At 40.7% G+C, this 16,931-nt stretch overlaps 1 long non-coding RNA gene across 1 annotated transcript in view; it reads left to right on the top strand.

Moving 5' to 3' along the window:
- The first annotated feature begins 687 nt into the window (after positions 1–687).
- Positions 688–16,931, top strand: part of LOC116277660 (uncharacterized) — a 113,156-nt gene continuing 96,912 nt past the window's right edge. The window contains exon 1 of the long non-coding RNA XR_012075039.1: positions 688–885. This is a non-coding gene — a long non-coding RNA (uncharacterized lncRNA). The remainder of the gene's footprint in view (positions 886–16,931) is intronic.

The following is a 16,931-nucleotide window of genomic DNA, read 5'->3' as shown; positions in this document are numbered from 1 at the left end:
GTCTCAGGGGCAAATTTCGGTTTCTTTATGTTAAGGAGTGAAAGAGAAAAAAAGTAGCATTTGAAACAAACCAGTGGTCAATAATAATACTAAGTCATATGGTGCTAACTATGGTAGAATAGGAGTTTAGAGAAGGCGTATGTGACACCTGGTGAAATGGAAAAGATACATAACGAGATAGATGCAAAATTGAATTTGTTGCCAAAAGATGGGTAGAGCAGTGATAAATAAAGGTGACTAGAGAAGACGTTCTAGGTGTAGGCGATTGAAAACATCAAAGTGGGGCTGGGCCTGTGGATTTGTGGAATAGTGTAAGTGGAGCGAAGTTTCCATAATAGGAAGCATGGGCAAAAATTTGAGATGGAAGGAGGGAGGCTACATTATTTAAAGCATGATGGTTAAGAATAGGAATAAAGTATAATAACCAGGGAGATCATGAGGGTCTCTTAGTATGGAATGACGTGATTAAAGGATGTTTGAACACGTAGCTTGAATATCACATCAGAGGACAGGGGTTTCTCTCCCTCTTACTTTTCTAATTGCCACTGGCTACCCTGTCTACTCCAGAAATCACACCTTGAAGATACTCCCTCAAGAAATGGTGGCAAAAGGAGGAGTGTGGGACTGGGTGCAGGGAGACCGAGAAGTGATGGGAGGAGTCATACAAGGTGGGGGGTGAAGTTGGCTTGGCAAGAACAATGAACTTTGATAGGTATCTTACGTAAGCATCTCCTGTAATTCTCCCAACAAACCTGAAAGTCATTTACACAGTGTATCTATTTTGCAGGTGAGAAATTTGGTCTCAAATAGTTACTAAGCAGAAGAGGTGCGAATCAAACCCAGGTTCTCTCTGCCTCCAAAGCCCGAAGAATATTAAAATAAAAGGTATGGCTTCAATAGCTTTTTTCTTTCAAAGATAAGGAAGTTAAGTAAATAAGGTCAAAGATTGTCTTTAATTTAAAGTTACAGAGTACTTGGAAATGTAGAAAACTTAACAGGACACTACACAATGGCTTTTGATATCCTGCCTTCCTGGGTTGTTTCTACTCGTTGTAGAAGTTCCAGTTTCTGGGAAGCTTTTCAGTGCACCTCCAGTTGGGTTAGGAGGCTTCCTAATTGTGATCATCTTCATCACAACACTTGTAAGACTATATTATAGTTAATGATTACTTGCTCTTCACTGTGAATGTTTTAAATTTCCATATTGCTGCCTAACTTCAGTGTCTTTACATAGTAGGTACTCAATGGTTGTTCAGACATCAATGGATGATAAAAAACTAAATGCATCATCAAAAATTAGAAGTGACTTCTGATTTAATTTAATGAACATGTATCCACTACCAATGTTTTTTCTAGATGTTGCCGCAAAAAAAACGGCCTCTGTACCCTGAAAAATGGGTTGAGACACGGAGGCAGAATTTTGAGAAAATCAGAAAAGAACAGCTTTCCTGCTTTGCCAGGCCAAGGGGAGTCACTGCAGGCTTATGTCTTAGAGACGGTGACACTGCCTTGGGGTTGGGGGCTGGAGGTTTTATGGAAAAACTGGATAGAATGGAAAAGGTGGTAACAATCAGGGCATTTTACAGGGTGCTGCATTCCTCTTAACCTCGAGGAGTCCTGGCTTTAGGGAGGAGCCCTGGAGGGTCTGGGTATTCTTCTGAGATTACTGGCCCATTACCTGCTTCCTGGAGCACAGCCTCTGTGTTAAAGCTGCTCTTGGTGGGGGTTGGTTAGAAGCCAGTTACTTGCCCCCCTATTCCTTCACAGACAGTATCCTCTGTGCTATATTTCTTCTCCTGTAGGTGCTGACAAAATAATGGGCGTTATATATGCAAATAATTCTAAATGAAAGACAGCCTGTGATAAATTGTTTAATAGGCATATAAGCAAAGACCTACGGAGATGAGAATGAGGACGCGATGGTACCAGCTGAGATTCAGTATCTCCAGGTCTGACCGGTAGTTTCTAGCATTGGTAATTTAAGAGACATATCTATTACATACATTTCTTCAAAAGATCACAAAATATCTTAGAGTCAATATTTCATGAATTCTACTTGAAATTTAGATAGCAAATATCTTTAGTTTGTAAATGAGGATTGATAGGCACAAAATACTGATAATCTTCACTGTAATTCAATGCCAATTTCCCCGATTGTTTCTCCTTCGCATTTCTTTTTCTTTTCATCCATGCTTCACATTGCTGAAGAATTAATTTTTCTGGAAGCAGATCTCTTGCTATCATGCCTTTTGTTAAACACTCAGGATATTTAGATGTCTTAGCCTCCTAATGAGGCCATCTGATGTAACCTACCTTTTTAGCCTCACTTGCTTCTGCTCTCAATACTTCATGTAGACTGGGAACCACTGTGCTCTGCATAGAGTCTGTCCTTTGCTGCCTCTGCATCTTGCTCCTGCAGTTCTTTCTCTCTGCTGGGACTGCCTTTGCCCATTTCCTCTTGTCCAAATTCCACCCACCTTGAGGGTCAAACTGAGAGGAAAACCTGTCTCTCTTACGTAATTCATCTTCATTTATTTTACTTCCCAATCATACCTGCCTTGCTTAATTGAAAATTCTTTAAGGCAAAAATCTGCATCTCACTCATCTTTGCATCTATTCAGTGCTTTTAAAGAAGTATCTTTTAAATACAAAATGTAGATAAGTACTTGTTTGGTAAATAATGCTGAACATATAATGAATGAATGGAATATTTCTCATCTCATCAGTTTTCACATATTTCAATACTTGCAACATACGTGAATAAAATGTTGTGCACTTCTGAATCAAATACTTATTTGTGGTATACAATCAACCAATACTTGCATTCCTTCCAAGACAAGCCCTATCATAATGTTAGATTTGGATGAAGACCAAGATTAATACTGAGAAAAGCACTGTGCTAAGTGCTGGAGATTCCAAGAGGCACGGAGTAGAGTTCCTGTAATCCTGGATGTTCTAGGTATACATGGGATAAACATGACACACTCATGAAAAGTCACCGGACAATAGCCAGGAACATGGGTTAAGCCACAGCTGAGCTGTGTACCTGATGGGTGATTCTGGAAGTGAATGTGTGGGGAATTATCGTGAGATAATTACAATTTAGGAACACAGAGTTTCACGTTAGCAGGTCTGGGTTTGAACCTTGACTCTGTCTAGCTGTGTGACATTGGGCAAAGTACTTAATTTCTTGGTAAGTGAATTTTCTGATCTGTGAATTAAGATAATCAGAATGCTATGTGCTTCATAGGGTAGTTGTGAAGATTAAGATTATATATATTTAATCTAAGATTGTGTGCCTGTCTATCTGTCTGGCACAGTGTTTGACACACAGTAAAATGTTACAATTTAAACATTTTTTCATTATTTGTGTATAAAGAAAATTGGGAAGATTTCTAGGGGAGACAGAATTTGGGTCTGAATCCGAGGGATAAGGGAAACTTTTGTGGGAGGGGAAAGGTAAGGAGAAGAGCATTCAAGGGACTGAATTAGAAAAGAGGAAATTCAACCTTTAGTGGACTTTCTTTCTGATGCACCTCCAAAAAGTAAATTGCTTTTAGTTCAGGAAGCTTAAGGAAATGTAAGAGAATGCCTGAAATTATTCTTCCAAGATGACTGGTAATGCACTTAAAAATGGCTTTAGTTGTGGCATAGGACTTTTAACAAGAGCAATAGACATCAGAAAATGGACATCAATAGAATCAGAAGGTCTTTTTTTAGAAGAAATCCATAGTGTACCTGAGCATTCAGACCTTGTAGGTTATCCTGATCTGAAATAAAGTGCTGAGGGTGAGTCAGTGTCAGAGGCTGGGTGACTTAGCTACCCTGACCCTTCTGACTCTTCACTCCGAGACTTCAGTGAGTCCTGGGTCTTATTCCAGGGAAGGAGCCCATGGGAAACGTGAACTTTGTCGTTATTCCCTGGGACCCTCTGAGCAAATGAAGATTTCCTCCTCGTGTGAGAGGTGGCTGTGACAGAGGGCTGGGAGTGGGGGCATCCTGCTGTCAGACTCTTGGAAGGCAAAGAAAGGACAGTGTTGGGAGGGGGCAATTTCCCCCTCTCCTCTCTTGAGTTCTTGTGGCCGGGCTAACAAAATTGACACAAGACAGATTAATAGGAGAAAAAGAAATGAATTTTAAATCATGCACAAGGGGGTCTCCTAAAAATAGGACCTAAGAAGTGGCCAAAGCAGGCAGCTTTTATACTTTTAGACAAAGAAACAATAAATTGGTGATGAATTGACAGGACTGAAATAAACTTAGGTTTTGGGTGCTCAGTTAGTGAAGAATCTAGACAGAGTTTGGCCTTGGGGGAGGAAATGAAGAAGGAACAGGGTTTGTTTACATAGGCTTTCCTGTCTTCGGCCATAATAGTGTCTCTCTACCTTCCAGATGCAGGGAGTGCACCTTTCACATGAGAGATTTATTTCCTGCTTTCAGGAAGACAGGTCAGAGTGTTCTTCTTTTGTTGGCCATTTCTTAAGGAACGGTAATTCAAAATACGCATTATGCCATCCCTCCCTGAGCCCCAACAGTAGCTTCCATTCTTTGGATGTAAAGTGAAGCTTCTGTCAGATGTCTAGGTTGTAGGGTCAGAGATGAATTGTGCTACAGGATAACAAAGCACAGGCTTTGGACCAGTCATGGGGGATTCAAACCATGTCATGCTCCGTACCCAAATGAAAGTGATTGAAATGGAAGGTATGGGCTGGTATGGTTTAAGAACACCATCTCCACATTAGACTTCCTGTATTCAAATCTCTGTATAGGGTGATCAACCAACCGAATTTCTTTGGGATGGAGAGATGTCCTGAAACACAGGACTTTCAATGCTAAAACTGGGATAGTGTTTAGCAAACTAGCATAGATGATAACTTTAACCTACTGGCTGTGTGACCGTATCCTTTTCTCCACATGCTCACTTATTTTGTGTTGAAAGGGAGTAGAATTGGGATTTATATGCATTAGCCACTTCAGGTTAACGTTCTCTGTGATACTGGTGGTTTATACTGCTTGCTGAGACAGTAGTGATACGTGCAATGGTTTCTAAAACAAATTATTTAAGACCCTGTGGCCACTTAACCTGGTGCTGAGGAGCTATTTCTCATTCCACTTTGTACACTTGCATATTTCTTTGTTGGAAACTTGGCTTTAATTTTCTTGAAAGTCACTTAAAGAAAGAGGGAAGCCAAATTATTTACCGAGTTTCCAATGACCCTGAGCTCAAGAGAGGTTACAAACGAGTGGCAAGTAGAGGACGAACTAGTTGTGAAATTACACAAATGATACAGTGTCTCCTGGATGATTTTATTTTCCAAGCACCCTCATTGCTTCTTTGGAAGATTATAAGGGACGTTTTCTGTTGCTCCCCTAGCATCTTTCTATCATCACCAACAGTGATGTATTGGTTTCTGAGGGCTGCATTAACAAAGTTCCACCAACTGAATGGCTTAAAATCACAGGACTTTATTGTCTTACAGTTCTGGAGACTAGAAGTCTGAAATTAAAGTGTCAGCAGGTTAATGTTTCTTTTGAAACCTGTAGAAGAGAATCCCTTATTACCTCTTCTAGTTCCCAGTGTTTGCTGGTGGGCCTTGGGGCTCCTTGGTTTGTAGATGCATCACTGCAATCTCCACCTCTGTCCTCACCTGGCCAAAATTCCTCTTCTTATAAAGACATTCTTATAAACTCATTTTGGATTAGGGTCCGTCCTGATGACCTCATCTTAGCTAAGTAAGTCTACAAAGAGCCTGTTTCCATCTAAGGTCATTCACAGGTACTGGAGGGTAGAGCTTCAACATATCTTTTTTGGGAGACAGTTCTCAACCCATAACAAGCTGCTTTGATTTTCTTTTGAGAAACCATCGTGCTCAATTTTCAAGTATAAATTTTTAATAGAAGTGACTTGACTAACTCTCAATTCCAGAGGAGGACTGTGAGAGGTTCAGTCAGAGAATCCTGCCCCATCTTCTTGGCCCCTCTGCTTGGTTCTGGGTGTATGTATATTTCAGTCAAATCTGTTGGGATACTAGGAAGCATTTACTAAAGTGCTTGGAAAAAAGTTTTCCTCCCTCCTTTCCTTTCCTTTTCCTTCTTTTTCCTCCCTCCCTTCCTTCCTTCCTTCCTTCCACTTACCTGGAGACCAAACATGGTATAAGGATTTGAAATTTGGGTCAACTAAAGCCATTGCACCATTAACTACTGCTAGGGGCATCAGAAAATGGTTAAAGCCAACACAGAGCCTAGAAAGGATCCCAGCAGGTGTAGAGAGCTACACCCTGACATTGTGCCTTAGCCAGTCAGTATCTGAAACCACCCTCTTTACTAGAACTTTCTATAACAAGGCAAAAGAAAATATTTTTTCCATCTAAGCAAGTGTGTTTGAGTTTCTGTTACTGCAGCATGAGTCTCCTAACTCTGTTATGCTGGAAGTGGGGATAGAGTCCTCACATTACGGCTGGCACCTGAGAAACAGTAGCAGCTAAACTTTTTTAGGTGGTTTCTCTGCCCCCAACTTGGCTCTTCGTATAGACTAGCTCATTTAACAGCTACAGCAATCCTGGGAACTATTCTATTCTCTCTTTTATAAGTGAGGAAGCCGAGGCACAATGAGCTTAATTTCCTCATTTGAGTTCACACGGTGATTAAGTGGCAGAATGGGAAATCAGGTTTAATGGCTTGACTCCAGGACCCATGTTCTTTGCCACTACGCAATACCGTCATCGTCTTTGCTATGAGGGCCTATGCAAAGGCAGCTTTGAGAAAGTCCAAATACTTCATATACACACCACAGAGGAGTCATTAATACTATTCAAGATCACAGCCATTCCTTCCCCTCCCCTCCTCTTTTGTATTAGTTTGCTATTGCTGTGTAGCCAGTTAACACAAAGATAGCAACTTAAAACAACACCCACTTATTACATCCTGTTGTGAATCAGGAGTCTGAGTTGGGTCCCTTGCTCAGGGTCTCACAAAGTTAAAATCAGGGTGTCAGCTGGGCTTGAGATTTTCTTACTGGAGCTTGAGGTTCTCTTCCAAATTCATGTACTGTTAGAATTCAGTTCCTTGCTATTATAGGACTGAGGTCCTTAGCTTAGAGGCCATTCACTGTTCCCTGCCATGTGGTCTTCTCCACAACATGCCACCTTGCTTCTTCAAGTCCAGGAGGATTGACTATCCTATCACATTTGTCATATCACACTACTTGTTCAGGAAAGAAAGTATCCCATCATATTCACAGGTCTCACTCACGCAGAAGTGGGAAGAATTATACAGGACATGTGCACGATGGGGTGGAAATCTGGGGAGCCAACTTAGAATTCAGGCTCCCACACCCCTCCCTGCCTCCATAAAGAGAATGAGTGTATATGGGGGAAGCAGGACATTGGAGGCACCATGTGTATTCCTGCCTTAGACTTGCCTGGGGACTCCCAAAAGAGCAGAACACAAATGCTATTCCTCATTGAGAGGCTGGGGAAAAACACAGTCACCCATCTGGATTATTATGAGGTTAAAAGACCTAGGAGATAATGCAGAGTTCCTAAAATGGAAGAAGATTTCAAGATCTCCCCATCCCAAAGGTATTACCTCCATGGATGTGGTTAAATTGGGCAGAAGCCACCTTACAAAATGTTTATTTCAGTTAGTTGCAGTTCATTAAGACTGCTTTGTGAGTAACTCTATTAGGGTTTCCAAATCTCCATTGTTTGTGAAGTCAGGTCCACTAAATCTGGCTGGCTGTAATAGCAAAGCCTTTGGTAAGGACCTATTTGGACTACAAGTACTCTGAATCCCATGAAATTTATTAGCCTGAATTTAAAGAGGATTCTTAGTTCTGAATCTGTTTTAAAATGAGTATTAGTTAAAATAGGGTTATTTTTCATTAAAAGAGCATTTCCATGAAAGACTAACCTTAGATTACCTTTTTTATTTAGCTAGAATCTGCCTGGGAGATTGGGAGTTAAATAAACAGATTGTCTTATTGACCAGTTTTTATCTTTTGTTTATAGTAAGTAGGTGCAGTAAGACTATGATTATTGCAAAGAAAATTGCATTATTCTGTTGCTAACTTTCAAGCGTTGGAATAGAAACTAATGTAAGCTTTTAAGCTGTGGTATTCAAACATATTTTTCCAAGGAAAATTGATTAGTCATTTAGGGTTTTTTCAATCATTAAGTACAGTCATCTTTTCCCTGTTTTGATTTTATTTCATACTGTTCTGTGTAGGAGAAAAACCTCTAAGATTTGTATGAGGTTGATCTTACAAAGAAGCCTTAAAATTACTATTGATCATTTTTAGCAGACTTAATCCATTTAAATGTAATTTCAGATATCCAGTTACCTCATATGCATATTTTGCTGATATCCTTTCCTGAAGCTGATTACATTGTCGTAGATTTCAAGGCTCTGTGCCTACCTCGCTCATTCTGCCTCTTCCAGTCTTTTTTGCTCACCCATTCCAGCTGACTGCAGTCGCTTGTGCTAAAGACTGTTGTCTGTAGCTTCTTCGAGCTTCCCTGGCTCCTAATAGAAAGCAATCATCCGCTTACTAATGATCCTTACCGGGGGACTCACTGAGAAGAGAAATTACGATAATGGAAACAATCTTTTTAAAAATTTATTTATTTTTAACAGAGGAACTGGGGATTGAACCCAGGACCTCGTGCATGCTAAGCATGCGCTCTACCATGAGCTATTCCCCACCCACTGGAAATAACCTTTTGATTTTTTTGCCTTATCCACCCTCATCGACACACTTGCAGGCAAGTCTCAAAAGCCCAAGCCTTTTTTGTGGAGGTGCCCAGAATTCTCTTCGTCTGTTGCTGGACTGTTATCTTTGCCCCAGCCCACTCCTATCAATGTTCTTGCCTCTGCAGCTCAAACTTGAAACCTATTTCTGGCCTTTTTAATTCAGTGATTGTTTTTGATCAGTTCTTTTTAAAGACTGACTTGCTGCACTCCTCAGAGTCCTAATGAGCTGGCTGCCTCAGGTAGGAACCCATGCTCGAATTTGGTTCCATGGAACCAACCCATTGCAGCAGGCAGGGGCAGTCACATCCCTGGAAGAAGGGAGAATGGAGGCCAGAAAGCTGGAGCCATGGTTTGGGAGACAGTGCTAGCTAGCACAGTTCAGATGTCTCCCCACCTAGTCCCTGATGGAGTCGCATACATGTTCTGCTAGGCTGCAGTCATTCTGTGGGGTGCTTGGTGAAACGAGCTCTAACACTAGAAGGGAGGAAGTGCCTTTTCTATTCTCAGTGAGAGCTACACTGATGACTAAGCAGTTTTTTCCATGAGACACTGTAGAAGGATTTGATTCTTACAGTCACGGTCTAAGTATTTGCTGAATTTTGGGCTTTAGCTATATTCTTCCTCTAGCTCAGATCTAGGCTCATCCCAGTCACTTCATGACTTAGATTCGCTTCCCTGGAAACAGTCTCAGAAACTGAGAATTGCATGCAGAAGATTTACTGGGGGCTGCTCTCAGGAGATGTATCTGCACGAGTGGGCAGAGGGGAGAGCCAATCATATTGAAGTAACCAATGAGGCATCTGCCAACCTATGGCAGGCTCCGGGGCCAGGATGGACCTCAGTGTTGTCCCAAGTTGAGGCAGAGGGCAAGCAGTCATTCATTTCTTTGCAGTATCCACCACAATACATTGTTAGTAAAACTGTTTTAGCAACATTTGAACTATAATCAAGCAACTCATCATGCTAAAAATCATTTATCACTGACTACCATTAAGTGCATAAGCCGTTAGAATTTATGGCTGGCACCTTAGAAGAAGACAGAATTCACTTCAGATGGTTCAAATGATATTTCTGTGAAAGTAATAATTCAAAGACATGGAGAGTTCAGAGGATACATAGGGGTGATGTGGCACCCAGAGATAGCAACAGTAGGATGCAGTTAACTCCCCAGGGATAGGAAGGAGAGGGAATATAAAGAGAGATACAGAAGCCCAAGGAGAGCTGGAGTCACAGAGGAAGTTCTCCACCAAAAGGAGCTCCAGCCCTGGAGATGCACAGCTACTGATAGAGAGGGGGTGCCGGCCGAAGCCCTTGATTACGTGCCAGTGACTTCCCATTGGCCAACCCAACTGGAAGCCAAATAACGTGTCTGGGAGATGCAGTGCACAAAGTTTGGTCTCTTGGGGCAAAGAGTAGGATTAGAGTGATAAGAGCAAAGGATGGAAAAGCGGTTCCCCAATTAAATACAAGTTGCTCTTCTATCACAAAGCAAGCCATTTTCTCTAACATATTTGGCAAATAATCCCCGAGGAAAACACTTCATAAAGAGACACCCTCAGCTGAGATTCCTAGGTCTCACAATAGGAAAATTTCATCTACTCATTTTATTTTATTTTTCCCCTTTAGAAAAAGCCCTCAGAAATGAAATATTGAAAGAAAAAAAAATCTCTAATTGCTAAGTCTATGTTGTAACCACCCATCCATTTTATTGGTTGGGTAGGTGCCGTGTAAAGTGTGCTGTTTTTGAGAACAGGGCAATTACAGATACTAGAGAAGCCACCAGGAGAATTACTAAAAGAAATAATTATTACTGGATGTTCAGTGTGGTGTGTGTGGCTTTCACAGTACAACACCCATTAAGTGACAGTCACGTGATTAAACCATATACGTATTTTTTCCAAATTTACCCCCTAAGGGGCAAATTACCACCCTAGTTCTGAATAACATGATTGTAGTTATTAGTCTTTGTGTGCATAATTCCCCATCCATGATGTTTACAATTTTCTCCTTAGTGTTCCTTTCGAAAGCCGCACAATTACAATATTTTCATTATGCTATGGCTTACACAGATAATTAAACAAATAAATACGCCCTTACACAATTCATTTCAAACATTCCCAATCTTTATGAAACTCCTTCATTTTGGAAGAATAAAGACATTCAGTGTACCTGCAATTTGTGTTTTCTTTTACAAAGGCATCACCTGGAAGATTAATAGAACTCATCAGCTTAAGGCGTAACCTTAATCATTCTCTTTCCAATCAGAGAGTAAACGGGTGCAAAGTAATAACCTCATGGCTTTTACATGAGACTGGGGAGAGCAGTATATTTTCATTTTAGAGAGATCTGGAGAGATTAAAAATGTATTTCTCACAATTTAGTGACTTTATTATTGAGACTAGAGTCGAGTTAATTTTAAATGTTTAGTGTGTTTACTAAAGTGAATTAAACTCTCAAAATTTGGGGCTAACACAGCCCATTTTTGGTAGGTGCTAAGTCTAGTAAAAACTGGTACTTAGCTATTAGAAGCAAACTTCCAAAATATTTAGATTTTACTTTCAAAAATAATAGAATTCTAGAGTAATCTGGAAAAATAAGTTTATTTTGCCAATCAAGAAACCAAATCTCAGAACTATAAAATGGCTTTCTAGGGTCCCACAGCTGGTTCCCGCCAGAGGCAGGGCTACACTAGACAGTCTTCTAAAACGCCGCGACTGAACCTTTCCCCTCTTCAGCACGCCTCTTCCTGCGGACTTTGTATTTTCTCTTTCAAAAAACACTTTTGAGCCTCTGCTCTATGTCAAGTACCACTTGGGGTGCTAGGGACAAGCAAGTGAGTAAGACGGCTCCCAGCTCTTTTAGAAGAAGCTCACAATTTAGCGAGAGAGTCAATTGTGTAGATGAAAAATTGTCCTTTATTATGAATTGCAGTATGTGTTTTGAGAACACAGAGGAGGGAGTGCTGGCTCTTTCTTAACTCTGCCGGCTTTGATTTTAACTTTTTTTTTTTTTTAATTGAAGTACAGTCAGTTTACAATGTTGTGTCAGTTGCTGGTGTACAGCATAGTGTTTCAGTCATCCATATACACATATTCCTTTTCATTTTCTTTTTCATTATAGGTTGCTACAAGATATTGAATATAGTTCCCTGTGCTATACAGTATGGGATTTCATTTCTTGTCTTCAACTAATACAGTCCCTGGGATCTTGAAACACACCAAGTCCCCGTCGTTAGCAGGCACGGTCCTGGTTTCTTGCGCTGTTTCTTGCGGCTGTTTCTGTCGGCCTTCTGTGTTCGCCTGCCGCTCCCACCAGTCCCGCTTTCTGCCCCGTCGCCTCACACAGCAGTTGCTGCCAGTGTGCTACTATTTCTGATTTTGAAAGTTTGAAGCCATCTGCAGCTCCAGAAGTAGAAACTGCTCTCCTAAAGAGGAGAGCGTACTCTACTCACAGCAGCCACTGCCTCCTCACTCTGCTTCTCCAAGGCTGTCCTTGACCTTTGTGTTTCCCCTTTTCCCTCAACCTTTAATAGCACCTATCCCCAAGCTGGAGAGTGGACTTTCAACGGCACCGTCCAAAAGTTACACCCTGACTCACTGCACGTGACCCGTGCCATTGACAAGCAGGACATACCCCTACACATGGACCAAGGATCACGGGCCCCAAACACACAAGGCATAACTCCCTTTTGTTCCCACTTTCGTAGGAAATCCCATAGGTTAAAAAAAAAAAAGGAGTAAGTGTGCTATAAAAAGATAAATATCTCATGACTATTTACATAGGATTATGGAGTCACCTATGAGCAAAACCACTGCCCAAAACCTGCCTCCTCGGTAGTAATCAGCTGGCATCCAGATTCAAGCCCAGGGCACCTGAGCGCTTCCCTTTTCAGTAAGCTTCCTACTTCCCTCTCAGGAATATGCGCCCACCCCACAGCCAGTAAGCGATTCCTAATGGACCTAATTTCTTCTCTCTGTCCTTGTAAGTTTGTTATCCTATGCTTGATCTTCAGAGGACTAACCATCTTTGCAGCTTCTCCAGGAAGTCCTTGCCTCCATTCACTAGGGATCACAAGGTGAGCACAGAGAGTAAGCTGCCTGTGGTGTCCTGGCTGCAAAGAATGACTTTGTGACATCTGCAGTATCTGGTCAGATACTTGCCTCTGTGCTCCCAAAACAGATAGATGCGATCTTTGAACAGGTGTATTACTCACCCCATATCCTCACACTAGTTGGTACGTTGTCCAAATAAAGAGCTTGAGTTGCCTGCTTCTACCACCCGAGTGCTTTCTGGTGATCTTGTAGTATGTGATTAATATTTGTCCTAAAAATTAACATTTGATGCCTGCAGACAACTTTCAACTTGACTTCTTTCAATCAATTATGGTTAATGAATACTTTTCTGTACTGATACTTATTAATGACCATTGAAAAATCTATCATCTGATTTTGTGTCTTATTGACTAGAGGTATGTTAAGGAAGTGTGTGCAGTTTTGGGCAGAAAGATGAAATTTTTAAGTATGGTGTGTAATTTATAAAAGGTTGTGGAATATAAACTTTAGAAGGATTATTATAAATAATTTCTATTTTAATTTTGAGCCTAAGGGAGATGACATTTGAAAGGGCAGGCACTGGGGCATCCATGAGAAAAGTCCCTGTCTCTCACTGCTGTGGGTACATGTGATAGAAATTCTAAGATCTGGAGGGCAAGTTCAGTGCTCTCCTCCTTGAGAACTGAATGGAAATCTATCTAAGAAGGTGATCCATGTCTTTTCAGATCTGAAAACCCTTTTCCCCGGGGATGAGAGTGTTAGGAGAAGTCTCTTCCGTGCCCTGACTTCATCAGTCCCACCTCTAACCCCTGCCAGGCTGCCGTTGCTCACACAGACCTATTTGCTCACTCAAGAGAGAAAGCAGCGGCTTTTTCTGGACATGCATGAGCTCCCTATGAAGCTAAGAGGATTTACATGTGTATACAGAAGGATAATACAGCTTTTATTTTCCTGTTATATTAAGTGTTCTCTCATTTTCCCTGAAATACAATTCTATGATCATTTCCCTCCAGTGCTGCAGCTTTGCACTGTTGGCCTAATTTAACTATCTTTGCTTTTTGACCGAGGTCCCCTATGACGCTTCAGTGCAAAATCAATGTGTGATGACAGATCCTTTGTGTTCATTTAATATGTGAATTATATTCCTCTTTGCCTCTTTAATAGATGAGCTATTTGCCATCCAGAGCATCTTTACTTCCAGTTTTACCCACCACTATTCTCATTTCTTCCTTCATTGGTCTCTTGCCTTCCTGATAGTAGAAACATTCTGCAAAGTTGCACTTAGCATTACTTTGTTGTTTTAATGTCTTCCTCTGCCATGAGTTAGTATTTTGGTTATTTTTCCGAATATATCTCTTAGAAGCTTATAAATGTTGAGAAAGCTTCAAACTCATTTCTTTCTTAATTTCATTTTTCCCTTTTATTTTTCTTCCATAGCAGCTTTTACTCTACACTTTAGGAAGTATAAATGCAATTGCAATTCCATAATTATTTCTTTTGGCATCTGAATCTTATCAATTTAAAATTTTTGTCTTAAGGCAGACCAGGAAAAGATATATGCTTGACTTTCTTTAAAAAAAATGACAAATTCACAAATTATACTGAAGTTACCTCCTGGAGGAGGAAGAATGGTAGGTGTCAGGAGACCTGATCTCACATGATGGTTTTGCTGCTAACAAGCTTGTGTCTTTGGGAAAGTAACTTACTCTCTCTGAGTAATCTCCTTTTTGGAGTGAATTGGATTTTAGTTCTTTCCAGCTTTATAATTCTATATGGGAAAAAGCCTCTTTGGTTTTACTCTAATGTATCAACTGAGGATAAGACAGAGGAGAGAGAAAGAAAAGAATTTTCTTGGACACAACATTAAATTGCAAGTCATACAAATGCTTTGATCAAGATGCCACCTCCCAAGGGTTGTGTTGGGGTAAAAAGATAGAAGAAACCTCTATGAGCTCTAGTTCTTTTCTCTTTCACTTCATTCTTTATGTTTCCAATGTGAATGCAAATCTATTATATCATTAGAGAAGGTCAGGTCAGGGTTGGGGTGGGGAGGGAAGATGGAGGAAGATTAGTAAAAGTCCTTTGCTGCATGTTGGGAATTGGGGGTAACTAAATAATGGTATATTTCTTCCATTAAAATGGCCTCTATAACCTTCGCCAGAAATAGCATTTGAGACTAGAAGAGAATTAATGTTCAGTAATTTTTGAATCTTTATTTAAATGTGACTTTCAAATATCTTTCCCAAGAGAAGCACTTAAAAAGATCCATCAAAAGCAATGGTGCTAATAATCTGCCCTGGGACCTGGGCAGTAGGTTGAGAGACTCACCTCTCATTAATTAGGTGAAGGATTCATGGAGTGTTAGGAGTGCACCTGAGCCCAGTATTCATTTGCAGGAGAGTGATCTATCCAAGAGTGAAATAATACTGGAATTATCAAGCATCTAGCCAAAGGAGGAGAAGGGAACAGAAAATTAAAAAAAAAAAAAGAGAAACCATCAATTTGAAGATAGTGAAATTGTTTCCTGTTTAAGTGGTGTAAAAGGGAATTTATACTGGAATCATTCTGGCATTCACTGGAAAGCAAAGAGTGTCTCTGTGTATCAGGGATTAGTATCTGAGGGAACACCTCAGCCTACCAGCAGCTCTGGATTTCTGTTTCCAAGTTCAAGTCTCCCACTTCCCCTTCTGTCTGCAGAATCCAGGAGCTTCCAATAGTCTTCCATAATTACCTTGCCTGAGGCGTCCTCCAGGCACTCCTGGGAGGTATGTGGAGGGTATTTAAACCTACAGGATCTGTTAATTCATTCAGTCCCTTGAGGTGTGGGTTTGAAGGGACCAGATGGTAGGTTGAGCAAGGAGAGCAGCTGAAAACAGCAGGACTCCTGTTCTCTGGCTCTGAGGAAGTCAGGCCGTATCTCTTCAGGATCAAAATTATTCGGGGTGGGGATGGTGGTGAGAGTAATAGCTCAATGGTAGAGCACATGCTTAGCATGAATGAGGTCCTGGGTTCTATCCCCAGTAAGTACTTCCATTAAAAAAAAAAATTGCTGGAGACATAATCGTCTTTAGCAGTGACCTGGAACAAAATGATTTACCCACCATACCAAACCTAGGAGCTGTTTTGGTTTGTTTTTGGTTATTCCATAACTGACAGATGTACGGAAGAAGAAATTCAGGCTTCACATTTATTGACTTTTAGAACATACATAGGATAGAGTTAAGGGCTAAGTTCAACAACATTATTTTGAAAGATATTTATAAATAAGTCACCTGTAAAATTTGGTCATTAAAGGCAGGTATGTAGCAAAGCCTGAATGAAATAAGAAATCAAACCACCTAAATCTCATCTCTTCTGCACTCTAAGAACTGGGCTGCTTTGTTCAGAGCCTCCACTCTCCTTTCCCAGATCCTGCAGTTCCAGAGATCCTCATCTCCAGTTATGTTAGACTCTTGAAGTACTCAGAGAGCCTTTATTTTAACAGGAAGGAGTGACGGAATCCATTAAGGTCAACTGGGTACTTTTAATGTTCCTTACGTTCTGTAGAAAGATCAGTATGAAATGAGGAGGTAAGAGTAACACAAGTGACACCAGTAACCACAGCAAATAACCTCCATTATCTAACGGGGCAGTGTGGCTGTGATGCTGGAGGGGTGTTTGAGTAAGAAGTCAAAGGGTCTGCAGAAGTGGTTTCCTATGTCAATTTAAACTGGCTGTGTTCATGTAAAATCAATTCACACTTCTTATAAAGAATCAACCTTTGTGGTAGTCTGTGATCTTAATTAGCAATCACAGGGCCCCTCCTACTCTTCATATGTCCAAAATAGAATTGCACAAACTATTCGGATGTTAAAAGTTCCTAAGACTGCTTGGGAACACTTCATTCCTTTTCTATTCCTACAACCAGATTTTTGCCTATTAACATTTATAGACTAAGGCAGGAGTGAAGTTGAGAATATATAAGAGCTTCATAACCTTGCTTATAGAAGATAAGTCTTACCCTTCACCTTGTAAAACCCTGGAAAATCTCTTTACGTGTCCGGCCAGTGCTAGAGACTGAGAATCCAAGATGAGCAATTCTTACATCCATAAAACAAATCTTTATGTGAAAGGCCACAATGTTGAATT

The sequence above is a fragment of the Vicugna pacos genome, chromosome 1 (assembly GCF_048564905.1).
Source record: "Vicugna pacos chromosome 1, VicPac4, whole genome shotgun sequence".
NCBI classification, from domain to species: domain Eukaryota; kingdom Metazoa; phylum Chordata; class Mammalia; order Artiodactyla; family Camelidae; genus Vicugna; species Vicugna pacos.
Note: the sequence above shows the minus strand (reverse complement) of the source record. Positions and strands in the feature narration are given on the sequence as shown.